General features: G+C 44.9%; 1 long non-coding RNA gene across 1 annotated transcript; it reads right to left on the bottom strand.

The window, feature by feature from the left end:
* Positions 1-238: 238 nt before the first annotated feature.
* Positions 239-18,238, bottom strand: LOC138369128 (uncharacterized). Its single transcript, XR_011229756.1, has 3 exons — positions 18,157-18,238; positions 17,696-17,822; positions 239-520 (listed from the first exon to the last, which is right to left on the bottom strand). It is a non-coding gene; the product is annotated as an uncharacterized lncRNA (long non-coding RNA).
* Positions 18,239-18,744: the final 506 nt, after the last annotated feature.

Here is an 18,744-nt window from a genome sequence, read left to right as displayed (position 1 = left end):
CTATGTATAAATATCCGAACAGTATTTCTCCAAGTAATTAGGTCTTTAGTGGCTACCTTGAGGTTACCTACCTTGAGGTGCTTCCGGGGCTTAGTGTCCCCGCGGCCCGGTCGTCGACCAGGCCGCGGGTAAAACACACAAAATTATTGTTCTGTATTTGATAAGATTTTTTTTTTTTTTGGTAAATGTGGAGAATTGTGTATTTTTTCCACCTTGATATTCTTTAAAATCTGTTCTTCATTACCATTGAAATGGTGGGGGGGGGGGGGAATTATAATCCTCTATACCCGACTCATCACTTGACCCGACATACCACAGTTGCGATGAACTTTTTCCGCATTTCTTCGGACATCGGAAACTTGGTCTGGAAGCTGCCATGACTTTCGAGAAATATAGAGAAATTCTTAGCTCGCAGAAGTCGGCGTTTCAAACATTCTCTGGGGGTAGTTTTTGTTCTTAATTCCTCCGTGTTCTTGTTTTTATATATATATGTTCTTCAACGCCCCAGTCATGATTTTCCCTAAAAAAATAAAGCACGTGAAATGAACAAAAAATTCTCAAATTAGTTATAATTATTTTGACTACAAGTGCGTGTTGATGCGTTTATAATATGTTGAAAGCGATTCAAAAAATTACAACTTAGAACCTTGAAATACATCGATCTGCTCAATCAATTTTGCCGATTTTTTGGGGCGATTTAAAACCAATCAGTTAACCAACCGGTCAACAAACCTGCAGAATTTAGTTTAATTTGTTTATTATGAATATCAGACGCAGCCCCCAGAAGTATGGGGGGGGGGGCTAGGGCCCCCAGTAGTAGGGGGGGGGGGCTAGGGCCCCCAGAAGTAGGGGGGGCTAGGGCCCCCCCCCCACCCCCGAGACACCCCATCCTGTGAGAATGGGGGGTTGATTGTGCAACCCCCCCCCCCCCCCCCCCCCCCCCCAGGTCTTCCAATGGGTGGGATTGGACGGTACAATCCACAACCATCCAGTGTGCAATTAGGAAGCAACCAATCATCTGTACTCATTTAATACACAAACTTGGTATACTTGGTTTTATAAATAAATATATATTAATCATATATAACTAAAAACTCCTCACCCAAATATATAAAAATATATTTATATATTATTTATATAAATGATACTCTACGAAAGAAGAGGATTTTCATCGAGTATCACTTGATAAAATATTTAGATGCTTTACGGGCAATTTTAGATAATTATTCATTTTTTTCCTTTATTGTAAACTGTTCGTTTTTTTTTTCCCAGTGTTGCAAGATGGGACAGTGTCTCACACAGGTGTGTTCCAGCATCATGATGCTGACAAGGCAGGTGAAGCTGCACGAGATGAACCTGAAATTTGAGCCAGACCGAATGTCTTGTCAAAACCTGAACTATTTTCCAGAAACGTGTGTTAACAGAAAAGCTATCAATGTTACTCAAATGACAGAAAGCACGAGTATAAATTTATGATTATATTTAGAATCGAGACCGTACACAAACCATCCCAACAGCCGGTGACACTAACAGGTGACCAGTTGGCACTAATTGGTATAATTGGGTTGGTATATTGATAGTTATAGCATGTAACTACAGGTGTTTAAATCTCCCAACATATGTGAACAAGAGCTAGGACGCACTCCACCACAATATCTGTCAGTGCCCTTGTTAACCGGGATTTTAGACCAAATGGATTAGATATGCCTGGAACATACCTGGAGAGGGTTCTAGGAGTTCCTCTACTCCCCCGAGCCCGGCTTGAGGCTAGGGAGATAGATACTTTGAGCTCTGAAACAACGCCCTACACCCACGCTGCCAACCCATCCTACGAATTGACAGTACGTTTTAATACTAAGTGTAATAAGTACATTTCCTGTCTGTCATACATAGTACATAATTGCACTTATGGGGCTGTTACATTTACCTCCCCATTTTTGGAGGACGGGCTGCACGAATATATGAAGACATTCTTGTGCTCTGTTCAGAGGGGTGTTAGTGACAGTTAGTGACTGTTCAGAGGATGTTAGTGAGGGCTTGTAGGCAGCCTGGCCTCGCATCCCATGTTCTATCCTGTTCTATCCTGACTCCATGTATGACTAACTGTCCTTTGACGATAGAGGTATTACATGAACTCACACCTAGCTTTACATCTACACTATGCAGGCGATGAGTCACAACGTGGCTAAAGTATGTTGACCAGACCACACACTAGAAGGTGAAGGGACGACGACGACGACGTTTCGGTCCGTCCTGGACCATTCTCAAGTCGATTGTGAATGGTCCAGGACTGACCGAAACGTCGTCGTCCCTTCACCTTCTAGTGTGTGGTCTGATCTACACTATAACCCTCCATATAGAATAGGGCCGCGTCACAAAGCTCTCTGCACCTAAAGTTTGTTAATATATAAAGACGGACAGGAAAATATATGGTCCGACACCGGTAACATTTAATCAAATCCACCTCGGCAGATTACCGAGACTCCCAGAGACGCTTGCTGCTGAACCAAAACTGTCAACCAATCAGGTAATTAGCCAATTATCAATTAACCCGTCAAATAACCAGTTATAGCCAATTAACGAGATATCAATAAGCTATACAACCAATCAATAGGTATAACAACATCTCCAATCATCGACAATTCACACAAGTTTGTTATGAAATAAAAAGTAATATATGACCTAAACCATTTTGGGCACGTTTCGTGCATTTGAATCATTTGAGATTCGAACTGGGGGTTGCAGAAGTGCGAGATGACTGACCTACCAACCAGGCCATGGTTCAAATAAACTTGAGAGGGGGGAAGGGGGAGAGAGGAGATGTAGGGGGGGGGGAGAGGTGTAAAAGCAGTATGTTTCCCCCCCCCCCTTTCACGTCTGCCCTATTTATGTGTGAACCGGTTCGAATGCTCACGACCAGCCCCCTTCCCCCCCCCCTACACACACACGGACCAGTCCCCCCCCTCCACACACACACACACACACAAGCTGGCTAGTCCACTACGGACTATCTCTCTCCGTTGCTTCCATCCAAGCCAGCCAAGTCATCGACTTAGAGCAGCTAGGGTCATCGTGGCTTAAGTCATCGTCCCGAGGAAGCCAAGACAAGGTCCTCAGACAGATTGTCTTCAAGAAGCCAAGTCACCGTTTTTACACAAGTCATCGTCCTCCAGGAGAGATAAATTATCGACCGAACCACAGGTACGTGAATGGGGCGACGGGTGTGATAATGGGCCACACATCTCCGGAAATGGGGGGGCTACAGATCTCTAAAAATAGGGGGGGCTACAGATCTCTAAAAATGGGGGGGGCTACAGATCTCAAAAAATGGGGGGGGGGGCTACAGATCTCTAAAAATGGGGGGGGGGGCTACAGATCTCTAAAAATGGGGGGGGGCTACAGATCTCTAAAAATGGGGGGGGGTACAGATCTCTAAAAATGGGGGGGCTACAGATCTCTAAAAATGGGGGGGGGGCTACAGATCTCTAAAAATGGGGGGGGGGGTTACAGATCACAGATCTCTAGATCTCTGCAAATGGGGGTTACAGATTTGGGAATGTGGATGGAGAGCAACAACAGTAGATGTTGACGGCACAAGAGCTCTCCAACACCAGGCCACACACACCCACCCACACACACACCCACCCACACACACCCACCCACACACACACACACACACCGACCCACACACACAGTTCATCCACCAAACAAAAACACAGGGGTGAGAACTTGAGGGATACACAGAGACCAAGTTATAATATCGGAATCGTTTTACAAGACAAACATCTACATATTACTGTAACGACCTTCCATTAAGTTAATGGCCGGAGCTCGAGTGATGAATGATTATCTTGTTCTTAACTACCTTCATCAACCTCAACCCCTACCCCCCCCCCCCTTCTCTACGACAGACTATCCTAAGAAACTCCATATTTTAAACAATGAGTCGACTTTGATAAAAAAAAAAAAATTATCATATTTTGTAATATGATCTTGTGAACCTCGGATGATGTTCTTATTCAAGACCAAAATTTTAATCTCCAATCAAATAATTGATTGGAGATATGATGAAATTTGTTTTACTTCATTGCCACCAAATGGCGGAGGGTCTGAGGGTATCGAATAGATAATGGGGCCAATCTCTGATGATCTATTAACGAGGTCATTCGCGACACATTACCATAAATTCAAAATATATTTCGTTCAAGAATTGGCTTCATTAATTTGGAGCTTTATCGCTATACATTTGTTGCATATGATGCGTTTGTGACCTATGTATAGTAAGAGGGTTATCACTATTTTTGTTAACTTTATGGCTTCCGTTTCAAACGAGTGTTCAATCGGAATGGATAATGCTCTGTGGCCCAATACGACCACAGGGTGGTGGTGGTGACGAGGGTCCTCGCCTGTTGTGGGAGCCGTGAGTGAGTGAGGTTCTCGTCAGCGGCAGGATTGAGTTCTTAGCTCATGGACTCCGCCTTTCTAACCGTTGATTGTCTAATTTACTGACTACCGACCTATTTTCCTTTATTATATATTTACTATATGTAAATGTACATGTTGTCTCCAAGTCTCTCTAGCACACACACATTCCCAGGATGCAGCCAGAGAGAGAGAGACAGACAGAGAGAGACAGACAGTGAGAGACAGACAGAGAGAGACAGACAGTGAGAGACAGACAGTGAGAGACAGAGAGAGACAGCCAGAGAGAGAGAGACAGAGAGAGACAGCCAGAGAGAGAGAGACAGAGAGAGAGAGACAGACAGAGAGAGAGACAGAGAGAGAGAGACAGAGAGAGAGAGAGACAGAGAGAGAGAGAGAGAGAGACAGACAGTGAGAGACAGACAGAGAGAGACAGACAGACAGACAGACACAGACAGACGGGGGGGCCAGACAGCACAGATAAAGTCTGATGGGGCGAGGTAGCCACTAGCGCCACACCACCACAGCGGCAGCAAGCAACATTACACGGGTGCCAACACAACTGGTCGTGTGTAACGAGCAGTAGCAGAGTGGTCTTGGGGGGGTGGGGGGCCCCGAACACTCACAGGCAGTTGACCTCTAACAATGGTTACTGAACATGAAGAAGATGAACAAAACTAGAAATTATGAATAAGCTTCGACTGAAGACCCTAACAAGGGAACGAATCGTTTGCAGGATCTTAGATAAATCTTTAATGATCATTCGGTCATTAGTACTAACAAACCACATGATTCCGTCTTCAACGTGGTTTATCGTGTAAATATCCACTGTTCCCCCTACTTGCCACTCCGTACAAAATGCAACGGTTTATCCTAACCAGAAGCTACAAACCCTAACAACCCACCTAACTTATCAAAGAGACCGAGGCCTACACAACGTCATTATTACGGTGCTTTAGTTTATAAAAATACGTCGCGTTTATAACGCATTGGTCGAACCCGTACACAAATGCGAGGTAGTGAGAGGACAGGCTGAAAGCAAGATGGCCGCCCATTCTAACGTGATGTGCCGTACGTTCTCAGTCTTCCTCTGGCACGATGAGCAGAGGTCAGAGGTCACAGCATGACCTTGGCCCGTGTTAGGGGTCATTGTACACTGACGATTCAGATACCGGAATAATACCGCTGGTTTACATTCAGCTACTGGGAACACAACGTTGGAGGTAGCACGGGCTATGGTGAGCCCGTAGTGGCCTTTGAGAGCCGTCAGTAATGAATGTACTTCAGTCCTGAACATAGTCACGAACCAGTGTAAACTCTGAGCGTCTGTACACTGAGGAGTTGGGTTTACCTGTGTACACCTAACCTAACCTTCCGTACACCTAACCTAACCTTCCGTACACCTAACCTAACCTTCCGTACACCTAACCTAACCTAACCGATTCTGGCGCAAACAGCGTCCGAAACCACACGTTTAGGTCACTACTTACTAAACTATTGTAGTTTCTGAACCCACGATCCCCTCCCCCCAATCTTTAAAGCCCCTAGTCGCTTCGTGCCCATGCCCCCTATCGTGGGTATGGTAATAATGGGTCACCGTGTATGGGAATGTAATGTGGTGTTGAGCACGGCTCCCCCCCTCCCCGTACCCCACATACCCTCTCCAACACAGCAGTATGGGGCATGTTGTTAGGATACCAGGAGTACCCAGAGGGGTACGTCTGGATGGTTCCTGGGTCACACTTCATGGGGGGGGGGGCGGAACTAGGGATTGGAGATCGTTTGACTTCTGAAAAGCGCCAGCCGGCCGGCCTGCCACCTGCCGCTAGAGTGCCGCCCTGCCATCTTCCCTACTATAACCTATACCCGTTCTGCTGACTTTCACCCTATGTTCTTCCCTTTTCTGTAATCCCTCTTAAAAAACCATTAAGTAGTTCGATTTAGGAGCCAATCGCACCCCAAAGGCATAAATGGGTGGGTAGTGCCGGACCTCCCTGTGAGGCTCCGTGTTCACTCGAGCGTCGACAGACGAATCCCACCCACATACCCCACACGAGACGCCTATCCCTTGCGCGTGTAATAGGTCGGTGGCCACTAGGGCGAAGGTTGAGAGGGAGACGTCAGAAGACCATCTCCTGTAGTGAGTGAGAAACAGTAGTGCATGATGATAATTTATCTCGTGTATTTGTGGATTAATAATACAAGTGTATTAATGCATGAATGTGAAGGAGTGCAGTGTCATCAGAGTCCAGGGTCATGACCAGTGAAGAGGAACGTCCCCAGTTGATGACCCTCTTCTTCTTCTTTCCCTTCCCTTCTCTCTCTCCCTTTATTCCTCTCACCCATCCATCACTTCTTTATCTTTTCCTACATTTCTTCCTCCATCTTTTCCTTTCCTCCTCCTGCACACACCCCCCCCCCCCCTCCTCACTCGTCACGACACAGACGTTTAAATCCACAAGAGAATCCCTCCCCCCTTCCCCCCCTCTCAACCCCAGTAACCTGCTTGGCTGTACCCCAAGAATGCTTCCCCCAGCTTCCTCCCCCTCCACAACCCCCCATCCCCCACCTCAACCACCTCTACAACCCCTCCCCCCCCCCCGACCTCTACAACCCCCACTACAAATGTCCCAGTATTATAAAGGAACAAGTACTATATCGTGAAATGTAAATGATCGTGACTTGATGTGATGGTGTGAGAGTTGACGTGTTATGGATGAACAAGGTGAACACGTCAACAGTCGTGACGTGTTATGATTGGGGGACCTGTTATTTTGGTGTTCATTTGGCGGGTGTAGTGTTGGTGTTCACTGTATGGGGGTTATGTCAGTGTTCTTCATGAACTTAGTCTAGCATTTTCTATTGAACAAGGTGAACAAGTTCCCTTTAAGGTGTTCAAGCTCATTTCTTCTGGTTTTGTTATTGTTGATTTTGTTCATATAAGTGTTATTTTTGTTTATTGTTCTTAAAGTTGTTTTTCTAAATCGCTGTTCTTGTAATCGCTGCTGTTCTTGTAATCGCTGCTGTTCTAGTAATTGGTGCTATTCTTGTAATTGGTGGTGTTCAATTGGTCTTGTTATTGGTGATGTAGTCGTAATAGATATAGTTCTTTTTTCGTGTAATTGGTGTTCTTCATGAAATAGGGGAAGAGCAAGTACAGGCATAGGCGATAAATTGGGAATTAATAAAAATAGGTGGAATACATGAAACTAATAAAAACAATGTAGGATATGCTTTTATCTGAAAATTTATTAAATTGACCAATAATCGAGAAAATTATAAAAAAAGCAAATATTGTACGTTGATAACAAGAGGAAAAAAAAAGTTGCAAGACACCGATAGACTAGTGTAGAATGCTAAATGGGCCAGAGAAAGGATAATTATTACATAAATCGCGATAACGAAGGAGGGAGGAGGAAAGCTTGATAAACGCTAAAAGAAGGAGAAGTATGCAAATCGGAGAAGGGAAGGGTTCACATCACAGTTTTCTTACTGCTGTATTGTTATACCTGCAGCTGGTGGTGTATGCTGTATTGTTATACCTGCAGCTGGTGGTGTATACTGTATTGTTATACCTGCAGCTGGTGGTGTATATTGTATTGTTATACCTGCAGCTGGTGGTGTATATTGTATTGTTATACCTGCAGCTGGTGGTGTATACTGTATTGTTATACCTGCAGCTGGTGTATGCTGTATTGTTATACCTGCAGCTGGTGTATACTGTATTGTTATACCTGCAGCTGGTGGTGTATACTGTATTGTTATACCTGCAGCTGGTGTATACTGTATTGTTATACCTGCAGCTGGTGTATACTGTATTGTTATACCTGCAGCTGGTGGTGTATACTGTATTGTTATACCTGCAGCTGGTGGTGTATACTGTATTGTTATACCTGCAACTGGTGGTGTATATTGTATTGTTATACCTGCAGCTGGTGTATACTGTATTGTTATACCTGCAGCTGGTGGTGTATACTGTATTGTTATACCTGCAGCTGGTGTATACTGTATTGTTATACCTGCAGCTGGTGGTGTATACTGTATTGTTATACCTGCAACTGGTGGTGTATACTGTATTGTTATACCTGCAGCTGGTGTATACTGTATTGTTATACCTGCAGCTGGTGGTGTATACTGTATTGTTATACCTGCAGCTGGTGGTGTATACTGTATTGTTATACCTGCAACTGGTGGTGTATATTGTATTGTTATACCTGCAGCTGGTGGTGTATATTGTATTGTTATACCTGCAGCTGGTGTATGTAGTCTACCTGTTGGTATACCTAAAGCCTTTAAACATACTTTCGTCTGGCGTTATATGCCATATACAGTATTAGTATATTTTGGTAGCAGTCTTTCTTGTGAACATATGTTGTTGAATATGACCGAAAGGGTAAAGATTAATGATTCTAACACGAATCTTCTCCACTTATGTTTTTTCTTCACTGTCGGGGGTAGTTGAAAAATTAACTCTCCAAAGTTCATCTTCACTTTTTTATTTATGGTCTGACACCTAGAAGTGTTTCGTAAGAACACTTCTCACATTTTCAAAGACAATTTAGTGTTCTTACGAAACACTTTAGGCGTCAGACCATAAATAAAAAAGTGAAGATGAACTTTGGAGAGTTAATTTTTCAACTACCCCCGACAGTGAAGAAAAAACATAAGTGGAGAAGATTCGTGTTAGAATCATTAATCTTTACCCTTTCGGTCATATTCAACAACATATGTTTACAAGTAAGACTGCTACCAAAATATACCAATTATATTATAATATTATTTATTATATATATATATATTATATATATATATATATTATATATCGTTTGTCTGATTTCGAGTATTTGCTTCTCTATCACACTTTTTTTGTAATTTATGTTCTTTGGTGTACATGATTACATTTTTGCAAGTTGTGTAGCACAAACCATACATCATTACTAAAGTAAAATGAAACAAACCAAACAGATTAACAGATCTCACAATCCAACTCGATAACCTGCAACAAATCAGACACCTCGAAGTCTCCTCCTGAGCTGGACGCGAGGCCAAGATCACATTGACGATAGGCACCAGTCAATGGGCATGTGTGTAGTCCCCCTCCCCCCTCCACACACACACACACACACACACACACACACACACACACACACACACACAATGCCTGCCATCTTGAGGTTTTCTTGAGATGATTTCGGGGCTTAGCGTCCCCGCGGCCCGGTCCTCGACCAGGCCTCCACCCTCCAGGAAACAGCCCGTGACAGCTGACTAACTCCCAGGTACCTATTTACTGCTAGGTAACAGGGACCATCAGGGTGAAAGAAACTCTGCCCATTGTTTCTCTCCGGCGCCCGGGATCGAAGCCGGGACCAAAGGCTCACGCGTCCAGTGTTCTGTCCGCTTAGCCACCGGCTCACCCATCCTTCCAGGGGAACATGGTGACCCAGTCTGGACACTTCTGGGTGTCGGTGGGTCAGTGTAGGTGTGGCTCTCTTTGTTGCAAGCAGCAGGCTCATTGGGCCGTTGAATTCTTTGTGTCTTGCAATCTTGGCATGGTATTTACGACACACCAGACCATGATGATTGTATTGGTCTGACGATGAACCTCCGAAGATGCACCGGTCTTCATGACGAGTCTCTAACGTGGCTGAGAATATGTTGACCAAACCACACGTCAGAAAATGGAGAAATGAAGTTTCGGTCCGTCCTGGACCATTTCATAATGGTCCAGGACGGACCGAAACGTCATCTTTTCTCCATATTCTGATGTGCGTCTTGGTCATCATGCACCTGTGTTCACCGAGGACAGGGGCGGCAAGGTGAAGGGCTACGCCTATACCAGTTCTCAGGGATGAGAGCCGCAAGGCCAATAAAAAATCCCCAGCATAGGGTGCTGTTAAGACTGTCGTCGGGTTACATCAATGAACCTTCTCAACATTTACACAATAAAGTCACAGTCGTTTGATATTATCAGTGATCAAATCTTATCTTTATTGGTTTACATTCATCTAACACTTGCGAAGGAAGTGGAAAATCAACACATTATAACGTGACAGTAGGGTAAATGATTGAGTAATAGTTAAGGTAAGACCATATCCACGCGAGGAGTTGACAATGGTCTCGTCCATCACTGCCACTGTCGTCACTGTATGAGGTAAGGGAAGTAGTCACTACTTACCGAAGTACCTCTCGCTACTGTATATATATAAAATGAGGGAAGTAACCAGTATTTACCCTAGTTTCTGCCCTACAGGACCCGAACGGTGGGTGGCCACCAAATAGGACCTAGTTTGCGATGATATCAGGACTCAACGTCCCCACGGCCCGGTCCTCGACCAGGCCTCCTAGGATGCCTCCTAATGGAGTTCATAATACAAGCAGGAGGAGGAATAAGCAGGAAGCGGTAGCTAGCAGAGCACCATCTGTGGTTCCTTCCCCCCCCCCCACCACCACTACAGCAGCGCCCAATCGGTTCCTCGCCAAATGCTATTTTAATCTTAACAATCATTCATAGTTTTTCCGCGTGTAACCACAAGTTTCATTATGTGACGCCGGAAATCTTGGCAGACTAAATAAGCGTGAGAGCTGTCGGGGGGAAGGAAGATATTCCGCGAAGATCGTGATATTAATCGCGGCGGTCCGTGAGCCTCGTTCGCGTCCCGCGGGTGACACCGCGGTGCTGGGAGAACCCGCGGTGCTGGGAGAACCCGCGGTGCTGGGAGAACCCGCGGTGCTGGGAGAACCCGCGAGTCTTTGATCTGGCCACAGCGGCCACACCTCTTGAGTGACGGTCCCTCTCTCTCTCTCTCTCTCTTTTCCCCTCATCCCTCTACCCCATGTTGCTGTTTCTTTCCATTCTTAGTTCTTCCATCTCAAGAGATGGAAGTCTCATTAACGACATCGCTGATCAATGCCAGCGAGGTGCTGACATCACCGCGACCTGCTCCATCACCTGACATCATGCATTTTGTCACGAGATCTGCGTTATAATATATTTTTGGGGAAATTGTGCGGTGGAGAAGGAAGTTAAATTTCAGAATTTACAGAATTCCCCCTTGGTGGAGGAACTGGAAGTTGGAGAATATTTTATGACTTAAATATTCAACTCATCCGATGTATTTCTCACGGCATCTATGAGATACCCCTCTGAGAACTGTACATCATTATACTACATATAAATACATATACTACATATAAATACTGAGGCACATAAATAGGATATCGACAGCAGCGTACTCTACACTGGCTAAAGTTAGATCATCATTCAGAAACCTAAGTAAGGAGGCATTTAGGGCGCTTTACACTGCCTACGTGAGGCCAGTCTTAGAGTATGCCGCCCCATCATGGAGTCCCCATCTGAAGAAACACACAAGGAAACTGGAAAAGATTCAGAAGTTTGCAAGGAGACTCGTCCCAGCGTTACGAGGGATGGGGTATGAAGAGCGCCTGAAGAAACTGAGCATTACGGTACTAGAAAGATGAAGGGAGAGGGGGGGACATGATAGGAACGTATAAATACTCAGGGGGGGATTGACAGTGAACATAGACGAAATGTTCAAAAAGAATAGTAACAGAACGAGGGGACATGGGTGGAAGGTGGAAACTTAGACGAGTCACAGAGATGTTAGGAAGTTTTCTTTTAGCTTGGGCGAGGCTAGCCCCAAGCATCTGACCTATGAACAGAAACATTTTATTAATATAAACCATCAGTATTATGACAATCCAAAACATATCTACTCCAATCTGCTAGCCACAAACCACTAGTCTCACACAGGGCCGTCTGACCCACACTGGCTACCACCCGTAACACATTCACCAGCTCTCCCAACCCCTTGGGCTGGACGGTAGACCTACGGTCTTGCTTCATGCAGGTCGGCGTTCATTCCCAGACCGTCCAATTGGTTGGGCACCATTCCTTCCTTCCCCTCCCTGTCCCATCCCAAATCCTTATCCTGACCCACCTTCCAAGTGCTATATAGTTGGAATGGCTTTGGCGCTTTCCCCCGATAGTTAGAAATTCTACGCTCATCCGGTCGCCACCTACAAGTACAAACACATCAGAAAGAGCGAGCAAAGCAAAGCAACGGCGGACTCAGAACAACAGCGTGAAAGTTATCTATTTCCGGAGAGGCTGGGTGGGTGATGCAACAATGTGTTCTGAGAAGTACTCTTGTCATCTCCCGGGGAGGAGAGGATGCTGGGCCCTGGGACAGTAGTGTACTCACCTAGTTGTGTTTGCGGGGGTTGAGCTCTACTCTTTCGGCCCGCCTCTCAACTGTTAATTAACTGTTTACTAACTACTTTTTTTCCTCCACACTACACACAGGAAGCAGCCAGCCCCCCCCCCCCCCCCAGGAAACAGACCTTGACAGCTGACTAACTCCCAGGTACCTATTTACTGCTAGGTAACAGGGGCATCAGGGTAAAAGAAACTCTGCCCATTGTTTCTCGCCGGTGCCGGGAATCAAACCCGGGACCACAGGATCACGCGTCCAGCGTGCTGTCCAGTTAGACACCGCCTCCCCCCCCCCCGGTGTGGAAGAGGGGCTAGGATACAGGGGGGTGGCCCCCAGGAGACAGTAGAGCTTGGATACAATAGGGGTGGGTCCCAGGGGACAATATAATGGGAGGGGGGAGGTGACCCCTCCCCCAAAGCGGGGTCGAGGATGCCAGAATGGACATTTTAACCCAGACTCCTGAAATGATAGTGTTTTAGTAACCATTTGGTGTTAAGTACCAATATGTAGTGATGGGCCATCATCTGGTTGACCAGACGACCAATTGGGAGACCGGGCCGCAGGATTGTTGAACCCCGGAGCTACACAAGGTAGGTCGGTAAACCCCTTTTTGTAACATTAACTTTATATTCAAGAAAAAATAAAGCCAGGATCCCCCCAAAAAAATTCTAGGCGCAGTATAAGAGACGTGTCCTATATTAGCCTAAGACAGCGTGTAATAGGTCCAGGATTGCTAGGAGAGGTTAGGTCTTGTATTTACGGTCATTCAAAGTGTTTATGGTTTGTTAAAACTCTTCAATACAAAAGTCAACTCTTTGGTGGTCCATCACTGCATATTGGTCCTCTCCACCAGTTGTTGTAAATACTGAGTTTGTGTAGGATGGGTTGGGATATTTACACCCACTGCCCCCACCCCCCACCACAGCTACACCCACTTTTTTTTTTGGGGGGGGGGGAGGGGGGGGTGGAAGTCAAGAAGATGGAGAGTCATAGGTGAAGGGAAGTATAGAAGTGGGAAATACAGTGAGGTATGAAAGCAGGCGGGCTGTCCGCCTTGCTGACACGATGTGTGGGTGTTGGCAGCTAAGCTAAGCTGACTCTCTCTTGTCAGGGAGCTGTGAGCGTGTGAGAGGTTCTTCACATGTGTTTCACCATATGTGGATGTCTATAGATGAATACTGTGTAGCATTCATATATACACACTCCCTGATGCTTCCACACATCTTGTTCTGTTTAATGCTCTTTATTTTTATTATTATTATTTATCAATTTATTTATACATACGCACACACAATCACATTTACACACACACAATTTTTTTCCAATTATTGGGGGATTTCTGGTCAGTATTTCATCTGGGAATCATGTACCGTAGTGCTGGGTTTTCATCTAGTAAATCGTGGCTCTTGGGCCACCAGCTGTGGGAGCGGGCCGTCTCATCTTGGGCCACCAGCTGTGGGAGCGGGGCGTCTCATCTTGGGCCACCAGCTGTGGGAGTGGGGCGTCTCATCTTGGGCCACCAGCTGTGGGAGCGGGGCGTCTCATCTTGGGCCACCAGCTGTGGGAGCGGGGCGTCTCATCTTGGGCCACCAGCTGTGGGAGCGGGGCGTCTCATCTTAGAGTAATCTTTCTAACATCGGGTCCTCTAACATTTCGCTGGTGTTCCACACCCTGATGGCTTGGTGCTGCAGTCTGATGTTTAGTGGCTGTGTGTTCAGGAGTTCGTGGAGCTCCTGGATTGTCTGGACGGTGTTTTGCTGCTCTCCTTGGCGCCTTATTTTGCACTGCTTGAAGTTTTTGCATGTTAACTTTCTTTAAGGTATGTAGTGGTACTGGGGGATACTCTAGATGCGGCCGAACTAGAGCCTTATATAGGTGTATCTGAATGTTTGTACCGAGGCTTCGGAATCTCCTCAGTTTACCCAAGGCTGCTTTGGCTGTGTTTAGTCGGTCCTTTACGTGAATTTTTTATCGCTGTTCTATTGATCATGAGTCCCAGTATTCTGCCTACCTCCGCATATTGAATCGGGCGGTTGTCAAGGATGATGGGGTCTGGGTTTGTTTTTGCAATGTGTATTATCTGGAACTTTTGTTTGTTTGTGCTGATTTTCCATTGTTTCTCAAAGTTGTTTATGGATTCAATTGCTGCCTTGGTCTTGTCGGCTAGTAGCGGCTTTGATGGTCCCGGTTGACAAATTATTTGGGTGACATCGTCAGCGTAATGTGATTTATTCTCCATGTTGGGGTTTGTCAGCTGTATATATGTTGAATAGAGTGGGGGAGAGGCAGCTTCCTTGTAATAGAACTGAAAAGTGGAGTACTACGTCACTCAAGTACCTGCCGATATTGAGCCTAGCAGTTCTGTTGTCTATAAAGCTGCAGCGAGTAACAGTAAATCTCTCCAAGTCCTAGCTCAGATATCTTAAAATATAAGGCCTGTGTGCCACACTCTGTTGAAGGCTTTCGAAACGTCTCTTAAGCACTATATTACACTGGTACTACAGTGCATGTATAATAAGCACTACATTACCAAGTTTTAAAGTTGTTGGAATAAGTGGTTACCAAGGGAGCTTTAGGGTCGTAGTTTGTTGCTACAGTCCAGAGCTCAAGTAAATTGGAACCACAAAATACAAGAACTTGCGAAGCCGCCTGAATACATACGAGTAACAAAAACAGTCTAGCCAGAAAATCCCAGAAACCATCCACGTAAATAAATTACAATACTGGTAACAAAAACAAGGAACTTTTGCAAACAAAAAATGTTCCTCCTGTGAATTGTATGAACCTTTCAATGAACCAGATCATGTCCTTGGTTGTGAACTCTAGAAGCACTGCAGGCGAGGTGGTGGAGGCAGGAGGGGTAGGGATAGGTAGGGTCGGGAGGGGGGGAAAGGGGGTCGAGGGAGTAGGGGCTAGAGGGTGACCGATGGGATGACGAAGGAGAATTGAACGCAGCAAACCATGGAGACGTCAGAACAAGCGAGTTTACCCAGCTGTTCCCAAGGGGCGTTGTATCGCCACCAGGCGAGCCTCCGACACCTCGGTTCACTCAGAGTTCAAGGTAATTAATATTGCATTCTTACCCCAAGGGTAAATATGGCCCTAAACTAATCGAATTGGCCAATTTACATTAACGCCGGTTTCATTACTGGGGCTCAAAGTAGGTCAGAAGGTTTGTTATGACCGGGATCCGGCGAGAGCAAAGTGGGATTCGAATGTTCAAGTTTAGGAACACTACCGAGGCACCGGTTGGTCAAGGTTGGGTGTTGGTTTATTCCAATGTGTCCTCACTCCCCAGACTGTTCATACAAGCTGCGGCCGGTCTTATACCAGCCCGTCCTCATCAACAGAAGGCCAATGTTCAATCCCTCCATTAGCGCTGCCTCGTTTATGAATGAAAACCCCTTTACATACGATTCGACGTATGGTATTCGAACATATCTAAGCGAGCTTCGCTGACGATCTGCACTAATTGCTAGTCTGTAAATGCGTCAGCCCGTCGCCAAAGTCCATTCCATGCACCAGCCAGACCCCATGTTTATGACTTGAAAACTGTTTACACACGACTTAACTGATGACGTCCGAACACTTCCGGAATAAGTGCTTCGCTGGCAACTTTCGTTCGAACCACAACGCTGAAAATGCTTCAGCAACATGCTAAAAACACACATCATCGCCAACAGAACCTAAACCACCTAACTTAACCAATGCCTAAATATACACAGTATGCTAATATATAATAAATATTTTACATTTAAGAAAATTCCTATTTTGAATGAACAGCAAGTAAAAATTGATGAATGCGTCATTGGGGTCGACCGTTGGATGGAATGAACTTGGTCTGAGACGGGTTGAATGCGTCAGTCACGTAGTTTAGGTTCTGTTGGTATTTGCTTTAAAGACCTTAACTAACCGAACCGTAACTTTACATAAAATAAATATTCAATTATTCCAACAATTAGAAGCAGCAAAGTGTTCCATAATTAACCTCAAGTCAGCACCTAGAGCCGACTACCAGAGGCATCGCCAAAAACCTTACATCTGCTGTTTAGGCAGAGAACAACGAGGCGTAACACCTGGGGGTCTATTTACACCTGCCATAAAAATACAAAACTTCACGGGATATTAATTCTGAACACCGAATTTTGTTGTTTCAATGAAACTGGCCCATGGCGAGACAGGTCAACGGGACCTCGTAGCCTCGTACCTTTATCGTTGTGATCGTTGGCAGTTTTAAGATTTACTTTGCATACTTTTCTTTACTGAATGATCTCTTGTTTAAATTGCTTTCCTGATTTATATGTGTACTGTAGAGAGTTGCGAGCCTTGAAATTAAAATAGGTAAAGCCTAAGTTACTCTTATCTTTTTGGGATTATATTTTTATCTCAAGACTCGCCGATATTTCTGAAAGTGGGATTGACCAGTGATAATGGGAAGGCCTAAAACTATGTACGACAATCACGCATAATACTTACCTATCTAAAATCATAATGGTTATAGTCAACGCCCTTAACCACAGCTTCAAGATGCCGTGAAACTGCTCAAGTGTTAACGGACAAGGAAGCATCAAACCCAGTCCAGGTACGAAACCATTACATCTCCCTCGATCAGGGTTTTTGTTCACAGTGTGGAAAATTTGACATCACAAGATTGCGAGGATTCCATGTAGCGTTTCGGAGCTAATCAGCTGTTTAATAAATTACAAACAAGGCTGCCATGATTATGGAACGATGTACAAGTTTTTTTAAACGATTGTGTAAATACATGATGAATCCTGATCCTGTCCTGTGTATAAAATGACAGTTGTGGACAGCCTACAAGCTGGACAAAATTCACTAGATTAAAATACATTACGCCTTAACGCAATTTACACACAATGAAAACTATTTTACAAGCCGAAACTTCACATAAAATCAACTCTCAAACTCATGGACGTTCCTCCCCGAAATTAGGAACCTGTTAAACAATATTAAAAAAAAAAAAAAAAAAACTCCATGTTGGAGTCTAGTATAAAATAGCCACGAGTGGGAATACTTACACTATGAAGCAAACTCACAATTCCTTATGACAACTTCAAAAAGGTGTACCAACTTGCAGCCTAGTGACGGGAGGCGAACAACGCCGCCTGGGGCCAAATTGCCCAACCACTCTCAAGATAATTTTCCCTGAAATGAACAAAGGGTTAACAGTAGCCACCGAAATGTTAACAATTTAACACCGCTCAATGGCTAATATTAATATAGATTGTAATTTATTAGTTTAATTGGGAAAACCATACATAAGGTTAGATTGGATAGATTTGTCAGTAACTAATGCGGTCAATACTTAAAGAGTAGGATATTTAATAATTTGGTTTGGTGTTAGGGTTGAGGACTGTCAACCTCTGGAGGGTTGTTATACTCACCACTATACCTTAGGGACCAACCAACAACGATACAATTGTAGTTAATATAATCAAGGACTAGAGTAAACAGTGTAAATACTTGAAGCTGGGTATACCTCTCTCGGTGTATACTCCTTGGGGGTACCTGTTTTCCCATTCAGAGGTGAAGACAGACTGCCAGTCCGTGTGCGCACAAACATAACGACGGCATTAACTGGATCAGCTGGAGCGCGGGAAGGCTTGAACGAGGCTTTTCGACCAGTCTGACTGGCAAACGTCTATACAAAATAATTTAGCAACCCGTACTCGTAAATTTGTGTAAAATGTTCATTAATCCAGTCGTTAAACTTCTATTCCTCCACAGTTTATGGCATGAAAAACACTCTACACACGACTCGTAATTGATTGTGTTCCAACTTTTCTGGAACAGTGCTTCGCTTCGAATGTTCGAATCACGCCTCAATAAATCACAGCTCGACTTCATCAACCAGCCCGTCCACGTAATCAAAGGCCAAAGGTCATTCCATGCACCCGCCAAACCCCCCTGTTTATGAAAGAAAAACGGTTTACACACGACTCACAACTGATGACATCCGAACACTTCCGGAACAACTGCTTCACTGACGAATTTTGTTCGAACCACAACGCTGTAAATGATTCAACCACGTACTACAAATACAAATAATCGCCAACAGAACCTAAAC

The sequence above is a fragment of the Procambarus clarkii genome, chromosome 27, assembly GCF_040958095.1.
Source record: "Procambarus clarkii isolate CNS0578487 chromosome 27, FALCON_Pclarkii_2.0, whole genome shotgun sequence".
NCBI lineage: Eukaryota > Metazoa > Arthropoda > Malacostraca > Decapoda > Cambaridae > Procambarus > Procambarus clarkii.
This window is presented reverse-complemented; position numbering and strand designations above follow the sequence as displayed.